This window comes from Agelaius tricolor, unplaced genomic scaffold, assembly GCF_023055355.1.
Source record: "Agelaius tricolor isolate 1412-34295 unplaced genomic scaffold, bAgeTri1.0.p SCAF_4, whole genome shotgun sequence".
NCBI lineage: Eukaryota > Metazoa > Chordata > Aves > Passeriformes > Icteridae > Agelaius > Agelaius tricolor.
The window spans coordinates 21,667,386-21,683,534 of record NW_027269264.1 but is presented as its reverse complement, the minus strand read 5'-3'; positions in this window follow the sequence as shown (position 1 = coordinate 21,683,534).

Here is a 16,149-nt window from a genome sequence, read left to right as displayed (position 1 = left end):
AGGCTGCTTTTGTGGGGTTTTTTTTTTTTTTTTTCCTAATTATATTTGAAAATCAGCATGATTCAGCTCTACTGGATAATATCAGATAGACAAAACAAAATTATTTTTATCTGGCATTACTCACCTGCAGCGTTATACTTGTTATTCTGTAAACTTGAGATAAACTGACCTTTCACAATACTTGTTAGTCTTGTTTGGAATCCATAAATAAATGTTGTATAAATGATACTTTAGGGAAAGTTATGTAATACACAGTCTTTAAAGATAACATTTAAATATGAATCTCTTAATATTAGTTAAATTATTTTTGTTTCACACTTGCCTCCTTTAAACAGATGAAAGTGGTGTGCTTGTGTTGCCTGCTGGAAATCAATATTAATACAGATGGTAAGTAAATAAGCATCTCATCTTCCCCATGCCAGATGTTCAATAACTGCAGAACTGAATAATGGATAGTAACACATCTTAATGTCTTTATTATTCCATGTATCTTTTTTACAATGCAAAAGAGGTAATCTGAGATTTTTGTAGGTTTTTTCAGCTCTTGCTATGCACTAACAAGGAGCTGTCTGAAAAGGATGCCATGTGAAAGAGAGGCCACATTACCTGGAAGCAATAACAGAGTGTGATACCACATGAAATGGAAATTCACTTTGACAATGGCTGGGATACAGTCACTATCATCATTATCACTCAGAATTAAAGTTACACTTACAAAAGTGTATGAGGTGAGTTTGATTTAACAGTAACCAAGCTAGCTTGTTTCTCATGAACTCCAAACCTTTGAAAAAAAGAGGAGGGAAAAAACAGTGAGATGGTCACCATATTGTCAACACCCCAGTTAACAGCTTTATTGCCTGAAAAAAAATGTGCTGGCATTTTAGTTATCTTTAAAGGGAACAATAACAGGATAATTTTCTTCAGAACACATAAACGACTGTATTGCTCACTAGGTCTTCAAGGTTTAAACCAAAGTTAAAACACTAAAACAATTTTTAATCCGTTCAGGAACTTCACAGCGAAAACTAGAATAATACCTGTGGAAAATGGAATCTGAATTCTGAAGGAACTATAGTGCAGTGTTACAGTAATCAAAGAGGGGAGGGAGTTTAGTGTGAAAGCAGTTAACAGATAGAAATGCAGTTAAGCTATCCAGCTTTGCCATGGCAAACTAGCTGTCCGTCACTGTTTGATTGCTTTGCACTGCTTCTTGTCCTTGATTTTCCACTAAAGTAATAAAAGTGTTCCTGTTTTTCAGCAGTAGAGAACCAGCTATTCAGCATATCCTAGACTAAGCATTGTGCATATTTTTAAAGATTCCTATTTAGAAACAATAGACTCTTAGAATTTCTGGTGGAAGGCTAAGAGAGACAAGAAAATTAAACATGTTTTACTGGAACTGTTATATCAAGTGTTATTATGTTACACCTGGCATCTGTTTGTTTCTTTTGTTTCTCTTTTCCAGCCTCCTTGCCAAGTGACTGCTAATAAATAGATTTAACCTGAGCCATCTGTTGTTTTACTGTAGACCTATGTGCTGTGGCCTCCTGTTTACTATAGCAGTACATTTAACCAATTTTTTTTGCCAATGACATTTAAAATATATACACATACAGGTTAACCAGACAACCACTGTAAACCACTTCTCAAGCATATGTTATACTACATTGTCTTCCATTAACAAGATCCACTTAGTCCTGGAGTGCACTTGGAGTGCATCTTAGTTGTATTTGTTTAGAGTTTGCTATTTATTAATGCACTGTACTGGAAAGGGCAGGGGAATCTCCATATGGTATATTGTATAGCTGATTAAGTAACTGAAAAATTGATCATTATGTGTTGACTCTTTGGGTCTTTTCCATTATTAGATTTCTTTCTTGCCTTGCAGCAGTTTTCTTTGCAAGGGGCAAAGTACTGCTGTTACTTCAGTTCCTGATAAAATAATTCTGACTTTCACAAGAAGAGGAACTGGTAGCACTGCAGTTTCTGTTGCTGAGCAGAAGAGTAGATTGTAACTCTATCACCTTTCTGTCCTCATCATAGGAGCAGAAACCCAGCTGATATCAAAGGTCTATCAAAGGTGGTGTGCAAGCACTGAAAACAGATCTATCTTGCTGTCATATACACAGAGATGAGGCACAAATGAGTAAATACTCAGAAACTTTTTTTTTTTTCTTTTCCAAAGATTTTTAGAGCTATACCTATCTGCATCATGAGACACAGCTATGTTCCTGTCTGGTAAAAAGATGAAACACTTCAGATAAACCATTTGAGCAAGGTATTCCCATTATAACATTAAAAACTTTTAAATCATTTTAGTGTGGTCAATGACTTCAAGTCTGGGTTTCTGGGAAGTGCTCAAATAGTTGGGTTCTTTTCACTCTGCAAAAGTAAAGATGGCCTGGGTTTAAGAAGTTCTAAATATGTGAGGTATTATATGAGTGAACAGAAAAAGAGCTGCAAGTGCTATGTGCTATTAAACAGTGAAAATCAAGAGATGAAGTTGAAAACACTTTTTTCCCCACCTTTTTAATGAAAATCCTTTGAAGAAGTGATGCTTCTTAATCCTTGCTCATTTCAAGGTTCAAAACTGACCATAAAGAGATTTGGCAAAGGATCTTTAAAGCAGGTGGCCAGAATGAGTAATACCCTTATGCAACAGCAGATTTTTCTGTGGTATTTCTGAGCTCATGGAAGCAGAGAGGTTAGCAAATCCTAATCCCTAATTGTAAATAATTTGTTTATTTATGCACAATGTAAATTTCTGTTAAAAATTTTGTTGCTCATCAGGTGTTCTTCAAAACAATACTTCCAAAGATAATAACATCAATTCAATGTGTGAGTTGTATTTATAGCACAAAAAATAAAAATGTAAATTGATACTTCAAGATGCCTTAAAAATATAGTTACATCATTAAGTATTGGTGTAAATCAAAAATTTCACATATTGTCTTTTCCTGTTTACAGTTTTTTTCAACATCACAGTTTCTTAGTATTTAGAATCAATTAGGAGTGACATCTATCTCTCAATTTCTTGTTCTTTCATTTGACACTGCATCATGAATCATTGAATTGTTAAAGTTGGAAAAGACCTTTAAGACCATTAAGTTCAACTGCCAACTCAGCAACACCACCACATTCACTGCTAAAAGATGTCCACGCATCTTTTAAACACTTCCAGGTATGGTAACTCAGCACTTCCATGAGCAGTCTGTTACAATGCTTGACAACATTTTCTCAATATTCAGTCTAAACCTCCATTGCTTTAACTTGAGGTAATTTCCTTTTGTTGTGGGAAAAGATAGTAACCCTGTTCCAGATTGCAATGCAAGATGTTTTCCATTACCATCTGTATGGCAGATTTGCTTTTGTCAAGTGAGCAGTTTGCTTTATCTCTCTCTCTGAGTGACCGCATTCACACCTCCCTGGGGAGGGGACATTGCTGATAACAGACTATTGAATGTCACTGCATGACTGATAAGAACTATAACATCCCATTGTGAGATGCTCTGCCCAGAGGGAGGAGCCAAGCATTGCTGCCCAGATATAATCCAGAAGTTTTTGAGACACCAGCCTGGCTTTCTCTACAGGATTCCCCAGAGGAACAGCAGCTGTCTCTTCCATTGGATCTTCAGAGGAAGAATACATCCTTCTCTACAGATCCCCCTCGCTCCAACAGAACCACACCTGATACTTCAGGAGGACTGCAGCCACATTTCCAATTGGACTGCTACCAACACCCCACAGGGTTGGTAGGTTGGGTTGGGTTCTGACTCTGTCAGTGTTGTTCTAGTTTATTCTATCCTTTTAATTTTTCTTTTCCCTATTAAAGAACTGTTATTTCCTGCTCCCACTGTTTTGCCTGAGAGCCCCTTAATTTAAAATTTATAGCAATTCGGACGGGTGGGGAGGGTTTACATTCTCTGTTTCAGGGGAGGCTCCTGCCTTCCTTAGCAGACTCCTGTCTTTCCAAACCAAGACAAACCCCCACATGACTACACTCTCCTTTCAGGCTGTTGTAGAGAATTTAAACATTTAATTTAATATCTTTCCAGATCACAGAATATTCTGAGTTGGAGGGATAAGGTCTCCCCTGAAACTCCTTTTTCCAGGCTAAAACAACCCCAGCTCCCCCAGCTGCTTTTCCTCACAGGATTTGTGCTCCAGACCCTTCACTAGCCTTGTTGCCCTTCTCTGGACTCAGTCCAGCTTCTCAATGACCTTCCTGAAGTGATGGGTCCAGAACTGGACACAGCATTCAAGGTGTGGCCTCACCAGTGCCGAGTACGGGGGAAAAGCCCCTTCTCTGGTCCTGCTGGCCACACTGCTGCTGATACAAGCCAAGATCCATTGGCTTTCTTGGCCACCTGGGCACAGCTGGAACACGTTCAGCCACTGCTGATCAGCAGCTCCAGGTCCTTTTCCACCGGGCACTGTCCAGCCACTCTGCCCCAGGCCTGTAGCACTGCCTGGGGGTGTTGTGACCCAAAGGCAGGAGCCCACACTTCTACTTGTAGAACCTCAGTCATCTGACCTCAGCCCATCAATCCAGCCTGTCCAGGTCCCTCTGCAGAGCCTTCCTGCCCTTCAGCAGATCAACACTCCCACCCAACTTGGTGTCACTTGTAAACTTGCTGAGGGTACACTCAATCCTCTCACCCATGTTGTTGATGAAGATACTAAACAGGGTTGGCCCAAGACTGAGTCTTGGGGAAAACTGGACTCAAGAAGAAAACTTTTTATTTATTTACTGCTTGATTAATATATTTTACTAGTAAATGGCAACTTTACAAGGCTCAAAATACTGCACAAACTTAAAAGGTGAAACGTTACAATCTTTAAATTTTTAAAAATATGTAAAAAAGTTTAGCCAAGAACAATCTAGACTGCATCAAGTAAAAAAAAAAAAAAGAAAAAGAAAAAAACCCTGAAATACAGACTTTTTTTTTTCTGTTTTAATAGTGATATGGATAATAATTTTGTTGGTGTTCAAATGCCATGATCATTTTCTCTTTTTTCCTTTATTTAAAATGAAAAAACCCTAATGCCTGCAACAAAGACTAACAGTATGCAAGGTAACTACAACAGCTATATTGGCTGATGCCCAAGGACCTCAAGAATAGACAGGAATTAAAGCACAGATGGCAGGATACCTACAAAGATGAACGAGGAACTCATTAACAGAACTTGGACATAAGGGAAGAATTCAAGAGAATCAAGACACTGCCCAAATGTGCAGGAATGAAATTAGGAAAGCCAAAATCCACCTTTTCCTTGGCTTTGGAACTAAGGCTTCCTTCAGGAATGCCAGGACTGGAGACCTGTGGGAATATTGGAAGTGAGGAAGACTTCCAATATTGCAGAGGATCATCTTAGGGGGTGTTTGAACAGAGCAGACACATGCAAATCCATGAGGCCTGGTGGGTTGCACCCACAAGTCTGGTGAGAGCTGGCAGATGTCATTGTGAGACCACTCTCCGTTCCCTTTTAGAGGATGTGGCAAGTGGGAGAGATTGTTGGGGACTGGAAAAGAGAAAGTGTCATTCCTGTCTTCAAAAAGGGCAAAATGGAGGACCAAGCACACTAGAGGACTCTCAGCCTCACCTCAGTCCTTGGAAACATGATGGAGAACATAATGCTGGAAGTAATTTCTGTGTATATGAAGGACAAGAAGCTGACTTGGAGTAGTCAGCATGACTGCTTGAAGTAGTCAGTTCACCATTTGTGAAGGGGAACCATGTGTGACCAGCCTGATAACCTTCTAAAGCAAAATGACTAGCTCAATGCGCGAGGGAGGAGCAAGATTAGGGAGCAGTCTTCTCAGTGGGACACAGCAAAAGGACAATGGGCATATATTTAAATACAAAAAGTTTCTTTTGAGCAAAAGAAAATGCTGCCTTTTTTCTTTTTTTCAGTAAGGGTGATCAACACTGGAAGAGGTTTTGAGAAATATTGTAGCATTTGCATCCCTGGCTTCATTCAAATCTCAACTGGACAGAAGTGTTGGGCAATCTGCTCTAGCAGTCCAGCTCCCCTCTTTCAGCAGGGCATTAGGCTGCACAGTCTGCTGAGCTGCCTGACAGCCCCCCAGCTATGCTGTGATACTGTGATTATTAAAGATATATAACATGACCTGCACTAAGACCAATGCAAGAAGGAACAACAGGAAGGTATGGTATTGGAGGTGCCTTTTGGTATGGAATGGAAATACCTGTTTGCAGACCAGATCCTCTGTTGATGGCAATATGTGGCCTCCCTGGGACCAACAGGCTGAAGAACCTAGCATGACTTTCAGAGAGGGATCTGAAATAGATTGGAGCACTGGGTAATTATCAGTGGCATGAAATTAAACGAGAACAAATCCAGATTCTGCCCCTGGGATGGAGACCCGGGCACCAGTAGAAGCTGGGAGAGGAGTGTGTTTGAGCAGTATAAGCTGGGAGAGGAGTGTGTGTAGAGCAGCCCTGCCAAAGGGATCTGGGGGTGCTGGTGGGCAGCAGCTCAGGGTGAGCCAGCAGTGTGTGCCCGGGCAGCCAGGAGGGCAAACCCCATCCCGGGGTGCAGCAGACACAGCATCACCAGCCAGCCAAGAAAAAGGCTGGAAGGCATGTCCTGTGAGGAGCAGCTGAGGGTTCTGGGTTTGGAGAGAAGGAGGCTGAGGGATGGCCTCATTGATTTGTATGGCTTCCTAACAAGGGGATGTGGAGAGGGAGATGCTGACTTCTTCTGCCTGGGATCTGGTGACAAGATGCATGGGAAGCCATGTCAGCATAGGTTCAGGTTCAGAATAGTTAATCTGGACATTAGAAAATGTTTATTTACCAAGAAGGTAGGCAAACATTGAAACAGGCTCATAAAGAGATGGTTGATGCCCCAAAACTCAATATTTAGGAGACATTTGGGCAATGTCCTTATAAAATGTGTTTTAACTGTTAGTCAGCCCTGAAGTGGTCAGGCAAGGGGACTAGATGATAGCTGTAGGTCTCTTCCAACATAAATATTCTATTGTATTTATTGGCAGATTTGGGTTCCTGTAAAATTAGCAAATCATATACTGTAAGATAGCTGGTTATCTGTGCCTTCAAATTTCAAACTAAAGTGGATTCCCAGCTCAAGCACGAATCTTGGAAGTTGTGTCAGCAAGACTGATGTGTTCTTAGTTTACTCGTTTGCTGTGGTCCTGAGGACCTGACAAAAAGACACCTTACAGGAAATCTTTCTTTTTTTTGAAGACAGAGTAAACACACCCATATTTAGCTTTGTTTTGATGCCTTTCTCCCATCCTATAATGCCCAAATCATGCCAGCTGAAGAACAATCTGAAAATAACAATAACTATAAACTGCTTTCTGGCTTCTAGCTTCAAAATAGCACCACAACAGATGCTATGCAAGGCAAGCTTTTTTTCACCACTTTTTTTTTTTGGGGTGGGAATCTCATAATTTCTTGTGTACATAAACGCTAAGCTTCTAAAGAAAAGCATTGTTCATGTGGTCACGCAAGTATTTCAGAGCAACATAGCTCAGTTCAGAAGGCCAGTACTTGGCCATCTGAAGTGCCCAAACTAGAAATCGCTGGCGAGCTGTTTTCCACCATACCCTGGCACCGTCCAAATAAATTACTTAAATGAAAGCCAGGAAAGCAAGAGAGCCCGTGAAAATGTAGAAGAAAAAAAATCATTTTGGTTCCCTTTTTCTGAAGATGTGCTCTTTTAAATATTTATAATACTCAGTATTTAAACGTACTACTAAACTTGAAGATCTATTTCTGCATGCATTTGAGTGCATACAGATTTACTGAGCCAAAGACTGCTCCCAAAATATCACTGCCCTCAAAAATATCAGACACCCCTATTTGGGAAATTTCTACCCTCTTTTGAAGCATCCAACACAGTGAGGATATAGCACATCTGGCAACTTTGAGAGCAAGGTGATTTGTTGCACTCAAAAATGTTTATGTGCAAAAGAAGTGGCTAGATGAAACACTCTGTTATGGGATGTAGATCTGTTCCTCTCTGTATGCCTTCTGGATCTGGTACAGCCTGTCAGGAGCTGAACTTGTGGGTGGCTGTCTAATGGGAAAAACTGAGGCAGTCTTACTTGAAGTTCTAATGACAAATATACCTTTTAGAAGTAGCAAGCCATCTTCTCTAGAGATATTGGCTGGCTACTCAAGGAGTTGTCCTGCACAGGGGTGGAAAGTGGAGTGAGGTGAGAGTGAGTCAGTGAAGGGATATTTCTGAATCTCAGTGAGAAAAACCCAACATAATAATGCATCTACTTTAATAAAACAGAATAAGAAGAGGATTATAGGTAGTGAGAAGCACCTTACATCCCCTTGGGTGCTGGGCACCCCACGTTTGTGCAGCATCAGGCAGGGTCCTGTGGGTTTTGCCATGGCTAGAGCAGATCCTATCCATGGGGAGAAACTCTCCTTTTCTGTCATTCACAGTCCTGTGTAACTTCCTTACATGTAAACAATTGTGGGAATAATGATAAAATTATTTAGCTGCATTATGGATTCTGTCTACCCTGCTGCTATCAAGCTCTCCCTGTGGGTAAGTGATTATTGATATGACAGAAAAATTCTTAATTTTTTATTCCAAAGCTATACCACAACACTGTTAGACACTCTGAAGCACAATGTCATGTCCCAAGGCAGAAAAAGGGGGTTGTTGTTGTTGTAAATAACCAAGATGTAATTGCTAAACACTGTCAGCAATAAATATATGGCTTTTCTACTTCAGGTAAACTCTAATTAATTTCTAATAATCATTTATGCTGAGAGACCACTGTATTAACTTTCAAATTTTCATCTCTCTTACAGGTAATATATCTGTAATATATTTGGGGTAATATCTTATAGCTAAAAGAAATTAAAATCAAGCTGGCTGGGAATTTTGTGTTGAATTTGTAAGAGCAAAAGAGAGCTCTTATTATATAGCAGGAAAAATTAACATACTATGTAAAAGACAATAATAATTTTTAATTCTGACAGACACACTAATAGTAATGACATGAGAATTTTGTAATTAAATTACAAATCCTGCAGCTAAAGGAGAGAAGTTGTATTTGTCATCTTCCAAATCAATCTTTTATACAAAAAATACCTGGGAACAGTCAATGTCAAAATTATATATAGTTAATTATAGCTGAAATATAGTGCTGCAACTTTGGATTTCTGATTTCTGAAGTTCTGAGGGTTTTTTCTTTTTTTTTCTTTTTTTAGGCCATGAACTGTAATCCTGACAGGCCCAACAGTCCCTACACTAAGGGTGATTTGCCAGGACACCATAGGCATGTCCTATGAGTGAAGGTAAGGATGAACAAGGCTGGCTGCTCTCTATAGGCAAAGAGGGTCAAGGGTCCTTGTGAAGACTAGGGATGAGAGGAAGAATATAAGTTACATAGATATGGTCCAGTGAGGTACTGCATGGCCTCATTTTTCAGCTGCTTCACAGGAGCCACTTTAACCTAGCAGCAGGCCACTCTCTGCTGGGCACAGCAAACTTACTAGGTCACTCATGCCACAGAGCAGTGGTTAGGATAGTTCACTAGAATAGTACTAGATTTTCTGTCAGGTTTTTGGGCAAGAAATATGTGGTCTGTGGCAGAACTGACACATCAGAATTTTTCTCGCACCTCTGCAGGGATTGAAGGACATGGACCATTATGCAAGCAAAATCACTTTATTACACTAATCACCAGTATTTATAGTTCTCTAACTTACATACAAAATTTTCCACTTGGATCCCTTTGCCCCTGTTCCCTTAGCAACATAATCTTTATGGTTATCATAAAGATTGGTTACATTCTTTTGTGCCATCACTGTCCTACTTATATCTTCTCTTCTCAGAGCAGTCAGAGTGACCAGACATGACATCTTCATTTCTTGTTCTTGCCTTGAGCTTATCTCTCCCATGGCTTCCACTGTGCCAGGGCCAGGAGGTCTGCAGCACTACCCAGCTCAGCTCTTCTGTAGCTATCTGATCTTCCACACTCTTAATTCTTAGTGGTTCCATTCTGTGAAAGAATCTGTTTCCTTCTTGCACAAGGAAAATTGTCAGATTTGTAATAGTTAAGAGAAACATGATGACAACCCCTTCTTTCTCCCTTCACACACTCCTTCTGTGAGCATGCCCCCCTCCCTGGGGCAAAGAATGGGCTCTCACCCTTGAATAGTCTCCCAGTCTCCACTTAGTTGCTGTGACTGTGCTCATCCTCCATCCTACCCTCAGTTTCCTCATCTCCCATGACAGGCTGTAACTCAGAGATGAGGTCTTGCTCTTTGGTATCCCCCACTGCATCCTGCTGTCCTGTCACCAAGAGCTCCTGATGATGACCCTGTTTGCCACAGACATGTGTGATCTCTGCCCTCCCTTGTCTCACCTCAGAAGAAATAGCCCAGCAGGATTAGAGGTCATCACTGAGGACAACTAATACTCCAGCTTTCTCTCCATTTGATACCTTCTGTAGTGTCACTCTGGATCATTTTTATAACAGAATCATGTGGCATCTCCTCATAGTCATTATCTTAAAAGGCTCAGTCCTAGGCATCTTTAAAGCCACTATCAGTTATTCCCATGGTTAACTGAAAGAGCCACAAGGGGATACCAGAGTCTTCTTGATTATCAGCAAAAGCCTTCCCAGGCTCTTTGGAGAAGAAAGGGTCTGAGCTGCCAAAGGTTGCTGAGCTACACCACATAACCTCCTTTGTAAAAATTGGCTTTGAGGTCAGAGACAGAAAGAGAAAACATGGAGAAATGTATACCCTAGAAACTCTTTCAAGAGCCAGCTGGTAACATTTCTTGAGTTGGGTTTCACTGCACTTGGTTGCCATTGTATCATTACCATTTATTTTTGCACCAGTGAAATAAGGTAGGCTGCATACAAAACTGCTTTGCTAGAATTAATTTCCCTCATTTTTCCTGTATTACAGTCCTGCTACAGATTGTACAGAAGAAGTACATGGTTACCATAACATAATAGTAGTTAAAAATATTGAGAGTTAGTAAACTTACAAAGTCTTTGAAAATGCCCTTTGCTAGAATTTTCAGAACTTTCCTAAATACTGTGGCCTATACAACAAGAATCCCACTTAAAAGATAGCCAACAGTGATTCAGAAAAAAACTTCAGCAAGATGCAAATTCCCTATTCCAAAATAATTAATTAATTAATCAATTAATTAATTCACTGCTGGAGCACTAAAAGGCTCTTTCAATAGCTACTATAGCTCCTATCCAAACTCAATATGAGTAATCACAAAGTTCTGCTTTAGTTTTACCGGAAGAGTAATTTAGTAAGCCTTAAATTATTTCAGTGAGCCATGAGGAACAGCCTTCGGCTAAAAATTTTAAACATTTTAAAAGAAAATACTTTTCTTCTCTTCCTTTTTCACAGATTACATAAAATCCAGGATTTGACTTAAATGTGTTAGAAGCCCAAAGAGCTATTAAGTAGTTGCAGTTTACTTATATAACTTCTATGTTTACAAGAAATATGAAACAAATCTAATAATATGGGAACAGGAACATTATGCCTCCTGGCAAGACTGCATGAAAATAAGAACATGCTGCCAATGTACAACAATTACCTCTGCAGGTAATTTTTGTCTTCCATTCTAAATAAGAGAGATTAAGAGTTTATGAATGATTGCACCTTCAGATCACATGCGCCTTCTGTGGTTAGAATGTGCAATAAAAATATTAGATTAATTCTTTTAAATTAATACACTTGGGTGAACATACTGTATATAGGTAATTACTACAGTATTTACTTAAAAACCACTGATTGCCTTCAACACCTTTCTATTTTTAATAGTAGCTTGACTGTCAGGCCAATCAATACTAATCAATAATCAATACCTTGAGAGTGTGAGAATTCTCTTGGCTCTTAGCTTTTGGTAGTGCATGCCACACTCAGCCTGGCTTGAAACACCAGTTATGTACATAAATACAGACAAACTGATGCTGATACACCATGTCCCTCGGGACCACTCCTTCAGGTCAGAAGGAGTTTCCAAAGCATTGTTTTCTTCTCTTCAGGCCCTGACATCATTACATGCTAATGCCAGATGGTCAAACACCTAACAGACCTTCTATCCACACTCTAGCTCTTATATTTAATCTTTTCAGTGGTCATGGCAGAACCCTTGGTTCAAATAAATTAATTTCCTTTATGAGCAGACCCAGCACCCTCAGCCTGGAAAGCATCATCATCAGGTTACAAAAGTCACCCCACCAGTAGCTTGGTTAAATTTCATTATGCCTGGATCTCATGTTTCCTCACTCACATTCAGTTGGATGGACACATAATAAGGTTAAACATCATACAGCTACTAGCTTTGCATTAAGCTGAAGTTGCAAACCACAATTTTTAGTAAGTACAGTGCTCAGAAAAATAACATGAGGGTTTTGATTATAGTCTAGATGAAAACTAATCCATTACTGAGGATAAGGAGTAGTGGTCAAAGTAAGGCAAGATGAACAATTGTATAAGAGCATGTTATAATCCCTGAGATACACTAAAGTGCACTTCAGAAAATCATAGAGGACTTGTAATTACAGGGATATGAGCTTTTTTCCTTCTCTCTGCCTCATTTATCTAGAAAACAAATTGGTATGGGTCAGCTTGGAAGCTGGAACAGCTAATGGTCAAAAGAAAGGCACAATCCCAAACAGCTACAGTGTGGCAACCTCACAGTATGTTTGTCTCTTGGAGAACAAGCATTTAACCATGTACGACTGACACAATCCTTTCAAACAAAAGGTTTTTTGAGCAAATTACACAACCTTAGCCTTCAGGAAAGTTGGGAACTGAAGATCCAGAACAAACTCTCTTTTGTATCAATTTCTTTTGTTTCATGGCAACTACTTCTTAATACCGCAAAATTTATAACATATCTTTGCCTGCCCATTTGCATTCTATTTCCACCAATGCCTGCCACTGATATAGATTGCACAATTAATAATTTAGAATCCCAGAGTAGTCAATATTCATTAGGCACTTAAATTATTGTTTTAAAACAGCTTTTGTGATATGGAGGACAAGTTTTTCTGTCATCTGCTCAATATTTATTTTAAGCATTTTAAACCACCTCAGGAATATTCAGTGCATGAAAACCTTTTTATGTTTGAATGTATTAAATTTTCAACTCCAAATTTAAGATATAAATTGCATTTACATAGTTCATTCTCCACAAAGGGGAATTTGTTTTGTATGTGTAGCTTTTAATATATGCCAATGAAGGTGAATATACAAGACACGTTGCTAACTTGGAGTTTTTAGACCATTTCAACCCCAGGCTGATGATCTTTCTTTCAGTAGCTGTGTTTCAACCCCAGGCTAATGATCTTTCTTTCAGTAGCTGTGTACATGCTGCATAATTGTGTTTCACAATTATGGAGCATGTACACGTGCTCTCAAACAAAAAGGAGCAAAGTAAACAAATAGACCTCACTTTGGCTCTTAGGAATATAATAATGTTTCAAAAACTATTATTAGGATTTTGGTTTTTAGCATAAATAGGAAAAGGTAACTGGGGATAAGCATCGTAATTGAACAGAAGGTTAGGCACTAACTGCCTTTCCTTATCAGATTGAAACATCTGCAAGAAAAACAAAACCAAGATCAGATATTAGGTATTATATCAGATATTATAGTATTAGGCTTTGATTTAAGAAAAACTAAGCGTTTCCTAGAGTTAACCAAAGCACTTAACCATTTTGTCATGTTTGAAATTGGGAGAATTTATGTTTATAAATCTGTCATTTTGAAGTCACAAATCCTACTATAATTTTGAAACTATGAAGTGACTTGTACATTTTGAATAGTTGATGTTAGCAATTTGTTTTGCAAAATAGAAAAACCTTAGTATAGCCTACTGGTCAGTTTTGGAAAACCTGTCTTGTATCATACTAACAAGAATTAGTGTTCAAAAGTATAAAGTATGGAAACTTGATAAGGTGTTTGATGGCCCAATCTTAAGTGATTTGTGTTCATTTAGATGTACTTAAGAAATCAGACTCCCATTTTTTTCTCTTATCAGCGGGTGTTAGCTTTTTTGATCAATGGAAATACTGAAATTATCCTCTTTATTCTGCCTTTAACATGATTTTTCATTGATTAAGAAGAGAAACCAAATCCAAAACTGTCTACAAGCACCTACCTGTCAGTCACAAATAAAATAATGAATGCCTAGGCATTATTTGAGTGAATTTGAAAGCAATATTTAAGCCAGCTCATTTTTTTTAAAGTTTGTTGTCTCTGTCTCTTTCAGCAGAATATATATACACAAATTCAATCATTTGAAGACAGAATTATGCCACTCTTACTGATTTATGTCCTATTAACTCACACAGACACATAAATAAAACTTAAGATGAATGTAGACAAAAGTTCTTGAACTGTAATTATTATTAGTATTATTATTTGTTACTTGAGCACATATTTCTAGAGCCTGAATACTCTCGCATTGCCTTGCTTCAGTGATGGGTCATCTTTCATTTATTAGTGCCACCTCATTATATGTAATTTCAGCTTTCATTCCAAAAACTCCCTAAATGATCATGTCTCACTAAAAAAATGCAAATTCATACCAAATATATAAAAGAAAACAAAATTAGACCAACAGTACAGTGAGGATACAGCTAGTACTTTGGCACAAAATTTTGTAACCTTGAATGCCCTTACAAAACACCTCAATGGTCCAGGTTACTGGGGCCCTTCTTGCAAGGATGCTTTCCTCATGGGAAACAGTTATCATATTTAAACATGTTTCCACCCATGCTTGTGTAGGACCTCCAGTCAGCAACTATGCTCTCCTCTGGGTTTTGTCTTGTTTGAAAACAGCCGTGGGGATGACACTGATAAAGTGTGCAGACGTTGGCAGCTTGGGGTGATCTCATAAAAGATACTATGTTAAACAGAAAAGAGATGTTCTTACTGCCTGTTAGAGACTGACTGTTCAGCAATGTCTGCTTTATGTCAGGGCCTACCTCCTCCAGGGAATGACATGGTGTTTTCTGAATCTGGAGGTGCTGTTATCAGCAGAAAGCACATTTCAGTTTAATTTTTTTTGAGCCGATTGGGACCAGCTGTGGGTTTATTCACTGCACTCCAATCCCTCACCCTCTGTGGAACTGTAAGTAGCTCTGAGTATGATATGGGTTTTACTGTTCATGGCCTTGGTCTTGTGGCTACTGCAGGACTTGTGCCATATTTCTAGGGGAACCAAAGCAGTTTGTACTGCAATCCCCTTATAGTCAGAGAACACATGTTGGTGTCTCCCTTTTCAGCTATGGAAAATCAGTCAAGGAAATTTGCAGTGGAGATAATACAAAAAAACCCAAGACTACTGAGTCTGGTTGGGATATAGTTAATGGTCTTGTAACAGCTTGCACAGTGCTGTGTTCTAGATTTGTGGCCAATACAATACTGATAGCATAGCTGTATTGGCGAGCAGTATTTTCCCAGCATCCAAGGCTTCTCTGTTTCTCCCTCTGCCACCCCAGTGAGGGGACTGAGGGTGGGCAGGATGTTGACATGGGACATAAGGCAGATGAGCTGGTTTACCAAGAAGATAGTCCACACCATGTCACACCACAGGCAGCAATGAAATAAAGAGGAGAGGGTTTCGAGACATTGGCCGTATTTTTCTACAATCTACCTGTGAGAGGTGGTGAGTGGTTTTGCAGCACTTGTTTTGCTTCAGTGTATTCCTTTCTTCTTCCACTCCTTCACTTACTGAACAATTTTTAGCTGGATCTGAAAGGTTTTTTGCCAATGCACTTCCTTTGCTCCTCCCCCATTCCACTGGGGGAGGGTGCAAAGTGAGAAAACAGCCGTGTGGTACTTAACTGCCTACCAGGGGTAATTCATGTGATGGCAATTAATGTTTGTAGGGCTGAAATTTCTGCTAGCTTTTGTGCTACTGTTCAGACAGAGACAAGTGGACTTGGAAAGTACATCTAGGTCAGAAAATATGAAGTGTTGTGGGTGCATTGTGCTGAAGTCTGGCTCTGAGGAAAGTGCAACATGGGGCTAACACACAGCATCACAGGCCCTCATCAGAAAGATGTGTAAGGTCTCTTTAGAGAAAGGAGGGTGCGACCAGGTCAAGAATGGTCTCTCCGCCCAGGGAATCACTTAC